The following is a 7,262-nucleotide window of genomic DNA, read 5'->3' on the forward strand; positions in this document are numbered from 1 at the left end:
AATCTTTTTTTTAAGTGTCCTAATGCACTATAATCATTAGGTGGCGACTCTTCAAATTCCATATCCCGATTCCTCGAAAGGGGAATAAGAGTTGTTTTGCCCATAATGTCGTAAACCCAATTTCGCCTTCTTTCAGGAGGGAAAAAGGGAGGCGTCGACAGCTCCCCGCCTAAAACATGTGTGACTAAAATCCTTCACCGGGTGACAAGCACCTCGGCTATCTCAAAGGAAGCGGGCTATGTCAAGCAAATGCCCAATTTTTAATTTCAAGAAGACTCAGAAGGGGTGCGTGAGAAGCTAGTTTATATGTACAGTTCAACAATATCGAAGTAGTAAAAAGCGAACAGGCAGCACATTAGGCACAGATAAATCACAATATATACAAAATTAATAACGCCAAATAAAAAGTCAACATGTATAAGCTCGAATTCTTAAAAGGTCCCCAACAGAATAGCCAGAGCTGCCACACTCTTTTTCAACCCCTCCAAAAGATAATGTGTGTTATGGATTGTGGGTTAAAGAGTTTTTTTCCAATTAAAGTGACAAATTTGAAATAAGGATTATTTTGTTATTCAGAGTCGCCACTTGGAATTGATTTTTGGGTGTTCCAAGTCACCTTTTATTTGATCCCTATTCAAAGGAAAGTTTGGCTCTTTTATTATTGATGTGCGAAAATAAAGTCCGGGTAAGGAATTTGGTTAATCGGGCAGAAGGTGTAAGATATTCCCCGAGTCCCGTGGTTCTAACACGGTCGCTTTATTGACTATATTTGGCTTATACTATTTTTTGGATAACTTGTGTTTTATTGGTTCTCATCTTCTACCTATGTCCACTTTATTGCTTGATTAAAATTATGAAGAAAAACAAAGTTATCTTGAAATAAGTTACGCGTTCTAATACTTATTTTGTTACATATCACAATTATGCCACGGAGACCATACACATAGCCATGATATTTTATTATTTAAAGCACACCTAAATAAACTAGCGCACTTGAAGTATTTTCCTAAACTAATTTAAGATTATTGTAAGGCCAAAAGTTATGGAATTGTTTGTGAAAAAAGTGTATGATTTTAGATATTTGAATAAATAAATTATCATATAGGAATACCCTACATCCCAACAATTGAAACGTAAACTTATTAGTGTCCAAATCTTCCAAACTTTTAGCCAGTTTAAATACTATATTTTCAGAAACACGATTAAACATATAACATTTAAGGATTGATTTACATTATTATTTATAAAGTTTAAAGATAAATAAATAAAATCACATCAAATAAGATAAAAAAGAGGGAAGAATAAACCTTTTAATGCAAAATTTTCAATTAAATGAGTTTCCAAGAATATGTACAATAACTCAGACGAACGCCGAACAAGCATAAGCAAAGATGATCATCAAAGCCGGTGAACAGAGCTCCAACGGAATCCTCGATTGTTAACATCATTCTTTGGCTTGTAAAAGGGGATGTTTTGAAGTATTTTTTGTTGGGTTTTGGGGTGTTGTATTACTGGAAATTTTCGAAAGAAAGAGGAAGAAAGAATAACACGAGTAGAAATTGCCGTAGCGTAGAAGAAGAAAAAAAAATTGTTTCTCTCAATTCTCCCCTCTCTTTTCTCTCCTTTTTCCCGCTTTTCTTCCCAGATTTTCTCCTCTATTTATAGCAAAATTTTCGAAATTTTTCAGATTGTTTTTATTTATTTTTTTAAAATATTTTATTATTTTTTAATTAAAAGAAATCCCACTTACAATTTGTTTTTCTTTTTTATAAAAAGAAATACCACCTTTATTTACTTTTATAGTTTAAATTTCAACTTTAAGTACTTTTATCTTATTTAAAATCTCACTTTTTTTACTTTTAAAAGAGGATTCCACTTATTTTAATTTTCTTAAAAACAACAATCCACTTTCTTTTACTTTAAGTTTTTTTAAATTTTCAGCTACCTTTATATTTATTTTTTAATTCCAACTTTCTTTACTTATTATTTTTGTAAAATTTTCACAAAACTTTACTTTTAATTTTCACTTTCTTTTAATTTTTAAAAGAGAATTTCACCCACTTTTACTTTTATTTTATTTTTATTCCATACTTCCCTTTTTCTTATTTTTTATATCTCACCCGAAATTTTTTTAAAAAAATATAATATTTTACGGGTTTTTTTATTTTAAAAATAAAAAATAAAATAATAGTAATAGTAATAATTCACCTTTTAAAATTTTGTATTTTTACCCTATAATAAAAAGTGTAACAAAGCTAAAAATTATAGGTTAAAACCCCTAAAATATTTGCATAGAAGAAGTGACAAAAAATTAAATATTATCAAAAATTAGGTGCTCACAGTTTCCATAGTAGGTAATCTACTGAGTTGAAGATATTCCAGGATAATCGTTCCAGACATATAATGAAGGTAGTAGGTTCCCTTGTCTTATGCCCCGAGAGGGTTTAAAAACTGAGTGCGCGATCCGTTGATTAACATAGATACTGAGGAGGTCGTAATGCATGACATTTTAAGGGATATGAGTTTATTTGGAAAATTGAAATAATAGAGCGTGTCCTTTATGAAGGACCACTAGAGCTTATCAAAAACCTTTTCAAGATCTAGTTTTAGAAGCATATGTTCTATTTTACCTATTTTCTTTCTTTTCAGGTGTGGGAGGACTTCTTGCACTATTATGGCATTATCAGATGCTCGTTTCCCTTGTCGGAAACTGGACTGCGTTGGTCCAATTATTTTTGTGAGATATGGCTTTATACGATTTACAATGATTTTGGAAATTAATTTGTAGATCGTATTACAAAGACTAATAGGACGATATTGGTTGATAGATGAAGGATTTTTGACTTTAGGGATTAGGCACAAGTATGTCATATTAACTTCCTCAGGAATTTGGTTGTATTTGAAAGCATTATGATAACAGGTTGTGACGGAGTGACTGACATCGTTCCAAAATTTTTGAAAGAAATACGGATGTATGTCATATGGACCCGGAGCCTTGTAAGGTTGAAAGGAGAATAGAGCTTGCTTTATTTCAACCAAAGTTAGAGGTTGTGCCAAATGATTTTGGTCAGCAGGTGTTAAGCAATTGGTCATTGTTGATACAGTTTTTGGTAATAATTGAATATTTCGTGTTGTATTTCGCTTGGATCAAGAATTTAATTTCCTACATTGTCTTTTAAAGTGTTGATACGATTACGCCTACACCTTTGAAGGTATACATATGGAAAATATTTGTGATAGAATCACCTTCATTTAACCAGTTAATTCTTGATTTAAGTTTTCAAAAATCTTCCTCTTGCTTTAGAATATAACTAAATTCTTGGTTCAGTTTAATCTCAAGATTTTGAAGAAATATGCTGATAAGATAGTGTATTGATGCTTGAATGCCATTATTTCTGGAAAATAGGTTACGTTTTTTTTTTTTGAAGAGGTTTCCAAACGTTTCCTTGTTCTAGTATGACACATTTTGCTGAAAATTAGAAGTAGCTTCCATTATGGAGGAGGCCTTTGTGCCATGATTGGCGGACAACAAAGGTAAAAATGGGGTGTGTTGTCCACATTTTTTCAAATCTAAATATGTGATTCCTAGGTATTTTTTGAGGCTGTAGTGCTACTAGTAACGGGCAATGATCAGAATAAGTTCGCGGAAGGTGTTGTACTATTGCTTCAGGGAATAAATTAAGTCACTCATAGTTGGCAAGTAATCTAACTAATCTTTCTAGTATAGTGTGACCTAAACGTCTTTTATTAGTCCAAGTAAATCAACTACTCTTAAAACCTAAGTCGACTAGATGACAATAGTTGAGGCAGTTTACAAAGGCATCAATCCTAGTGTTATTAATAAGGTTACCTCCAAATATTTCAGTAGCCCTAGTTACCTCATTAAAGTCCCCCTACTAACCAAAGGCCTTTATAATAATCATGAATGCATTTTAAATTTTCCCAAAGATTGTTACGTCAGACAGTAGAGTTATTGGCATATATGGATGAAATTAATCACTTGAGGGGATTAGGCCATACCTGGATCATGCAATGCACTTCTTGTGTTTTCATAGTAACATTTTCGGCCATAACAAGTTCAGCATGCCATAGTAATACCATACCACCAGACATACCTTGGGCTTCCACTTGTGCCATATGTGAGAAAATTGAAGTCATTTTTTAAGACAATGTGATCATGCATACAGGTCTTTGAGAGGACTACTAGGACTGGCCTATTAGTTATCCAATATTAACCTAAATTGCCTTCTAAATTCCCAGTTGTTAGAACCTCTACAATTCAAGAAGATCAGATTCATAATAAATCGTGGGTTTAGGTTGGTATCTAAATTAGCATAGTCACTCGGCACTCCCAGTAGAGTTCGAGTTGAAGTCACCTGCCTCAGAGTGGGAATTATTACCATGGAATATTTCCCTTCTTGTGGATTTGAATGTGCTCTGAGATTGATACTGCATGTTAGTAGCTCTGGTGGGCTTTTGATTATGAACTGTTTTACGTACTGCTCCTTGACGTTGTATAGATAGAACCCCTTTATCCATATGAACTCCATCCTGGTTTCCCTAGATTCCTCCATTATTTGTGCTAATTCTAGCCTTGTTTGTTCTCTTAGTGCGTTGGGCGATGGAGGTGGTGTGGTTGGTGGACTCATGGGTGGTGATAGAGGGTCCTGGGTGTTGGACCGAGACATAAGTGTATGTAGTGGTGGAAAAGAGTTCATGTGCTGGAACCACGAGGCATATATCAAGCCCGTATGGTGTTGTAGATAGAAGGGCAGGAGGCCCATTACTTGGTTGAAGTTGTATAATGGAGGAGTGGGGGGATTGGCCCATGGTGAGTTGTTGGACAACGAGGGCAGTGTGTGGTCCACCATCAGGGGAGTATGGAGATTGGGCCAGTGGTTTTGTGCAACTGCTTCCATCCCCAGTCTCATAATCTCATGCCCTCTGTGACAATCTCCGCTAAGTGAGTTGTATTCTGGACTAGGAGAATAATTTTCTGGTTGTTGAGTTTCATGGTGAATATTAGGGCATAGACCTGCAGCCCTATTTCTAACCAAGACTGGAGAGGGTATTCCACTGATGGTGATTGAGATGTGTATATCAGTGGTGTTATGGGGTTGGGGTGAGGTGGTCCGCTCATGATTAGTCGTGGGAAGTGGAAGAATTGGTTGTTGGTTTGGTTGACCTCTCTGAAGTTGGTTAGCCAGGGTCGTTGCATTTTGAGTTAGTAAAGGGGTTGGAGTTATATTGTCGCTGGGTAGAGTGGGGCAAGTGATGGTAGAGGATGTATGAGAGGTTGTGGTATGGATGTCTGGTAGTATAGTAGGCATAGGGTTAGTCATGGAGAGTTGTGATTCACATGGGTGCAAATCATTATCTGTCATGGAAGGGGCAGTGCTTTTGCGTGTATTTGGAGAAGGAAGGTTGTTGATTGGCCATTGAGGGGTAGCATGCAAGGAGACGACTCCTAAGTGGGCTACTATAGATTTTGGGTATAAATTGTCAGAAAGAGAAGGTGATGTGTCATTTGTAGGGTTCCTTGAAGTAGTATTTGTGCCAATTGTACTAGCTACATAAGAGGGTTGGGATAGAGGTTAAGTCCTGATTAGGTCTGTAATAATTAGGAAGTTTGTATTATTATATAGTGTTGTCGATGGAGTGGGCTCTATAATCATGTTAGTTGGGCTTAGTATAGTTGGTGAGATATTTTTAAGAGAGGTATTGTGTAAGAGAGGTTGGTCTGGAGTGGGCTGAGTGATCGCATTTTTTGGGTTTGTTGATGTGTTATTATGTGGAAGGTCTGGGCTTGGAGGTCCAGTAGGAATTAATGTGGAAGGCCCAATATTGGGACAATGAATTGGTGAGTCCATAGGGTCTATTTAGTTTAATGTGCCGAAGGGGTAAGTGGCTAACAAAAGGTGATTGCTAGTATTGGCACATGCACAAATAGAATTAGGGCTAGTGACCTTACATGTACTTGCCTGTTACTCTGTGGCAGCCATCGACTTTCTTGTCCTCTATTGATGGTGTTGAGCAGTTGCCTGTAGATGGTAAGCTTGTGGTTGGATTTTGCGTGGTTGATTTCACCCGTGGTTGGTAGTTATTTTTTTTAGGGAAGGTGACAGTTTTCCATTCAGAGTAAGGAGTAGTGTTTGTGGGGGTGGAACATTGCTTGGTTACAGGATTGGCTGGTAGGGAGTTTAGAGGTGGTGTTGGTGAAAACTGGCAATTCCAACTTGCATGGCCAAATCTGCCACACTTTGTACAAAGCAGATTTAGGCTTTCATATAGTAGTACCTGCTGGTGTGAGCCAATATGGATATGGGTTTTGAGAGGCTTTTCCAATGGTACCTCTATGCATATTCGTGCATACTGGCCTCGCGTGGTGGTAGTGGTATATGTATCAACTTTTAAGAGTTGGCCAATCTTGTTGCCCGCCTTTTTTAAAATTTCAAAATCGTAGAACTCTGTGGGAAGTTATTGTAGTCTCACCCATAAAGCAGCATAAGTTAGCCGTGCTGCTGAGGCAATAAACTTGGGTTCCCAACGACGAACGGATCAGAAATGGTTGAGTATGTACCATGGCCCCTCATGTAGAGCCGTACACATATTGGTTTCATAATGGAATTTTATAAGGAAGAAGTTAGAGCCCAAGTCAATTAGGTGAATTTCTTTTGTAGGGTTCCATAAGTGTGTGAGTTTAGTTTTTAATAGTTGTTGGCCAACCGTTTTGCCAAACAGCTTTATGATGATGGAATGTTGCCAAGGGGTGTAAAGTCTAGCTTTGTTTTCGGCAGTCAAAGGGATGGAATTATCTAGATCGTCATATACGGTTAATATTAGATGAACTAAGAAATCTCGTGTGCACAGAGTAGAGTTTAATATGTAATATTGTAACTTTTAACATGCTTAATATTTTGTATTCTAAGTAATTAAACTAAAAGTTTAACTTTTTAACATATTTTACTTCATACAATATCCAAATAAAGAAAAGATTTATATTAGTGAAATTTTGCTCAATTTTAAATTTTAAATATTAGAAATTCCTAAATTATTCAAATAAGAAAAGATTTAATGGCCATAATTTTAGTTGACTTCAAACTCCTAAATTTTAGAAAAATCATTAAATGACATTTTGTCTAGTGTGAAATAAAATTTTAAAGGGTAAAAAAATATAAACGATATTTCGCTATAATCTCCGTGTGCGTATAGCCTAAATCAATGAGAATAAAACTTTTTATATATACACACACATCACCATG

This window comes from Nicotiana tabacum, chromosome 8 (genome assembly GCF_000715075.1).
Source record: "Nicotiana tabacum cultivar K326 chromosome 8, ASM71507v2, whole genome shotgun sequence".
Taxonomy (NCBI): Eukaryota; Viridiplantae; Streptophyta; class Magnoliopsida; order Solanales; family Solanaceae; genus Nicotiana; species Nicotiana tabacum.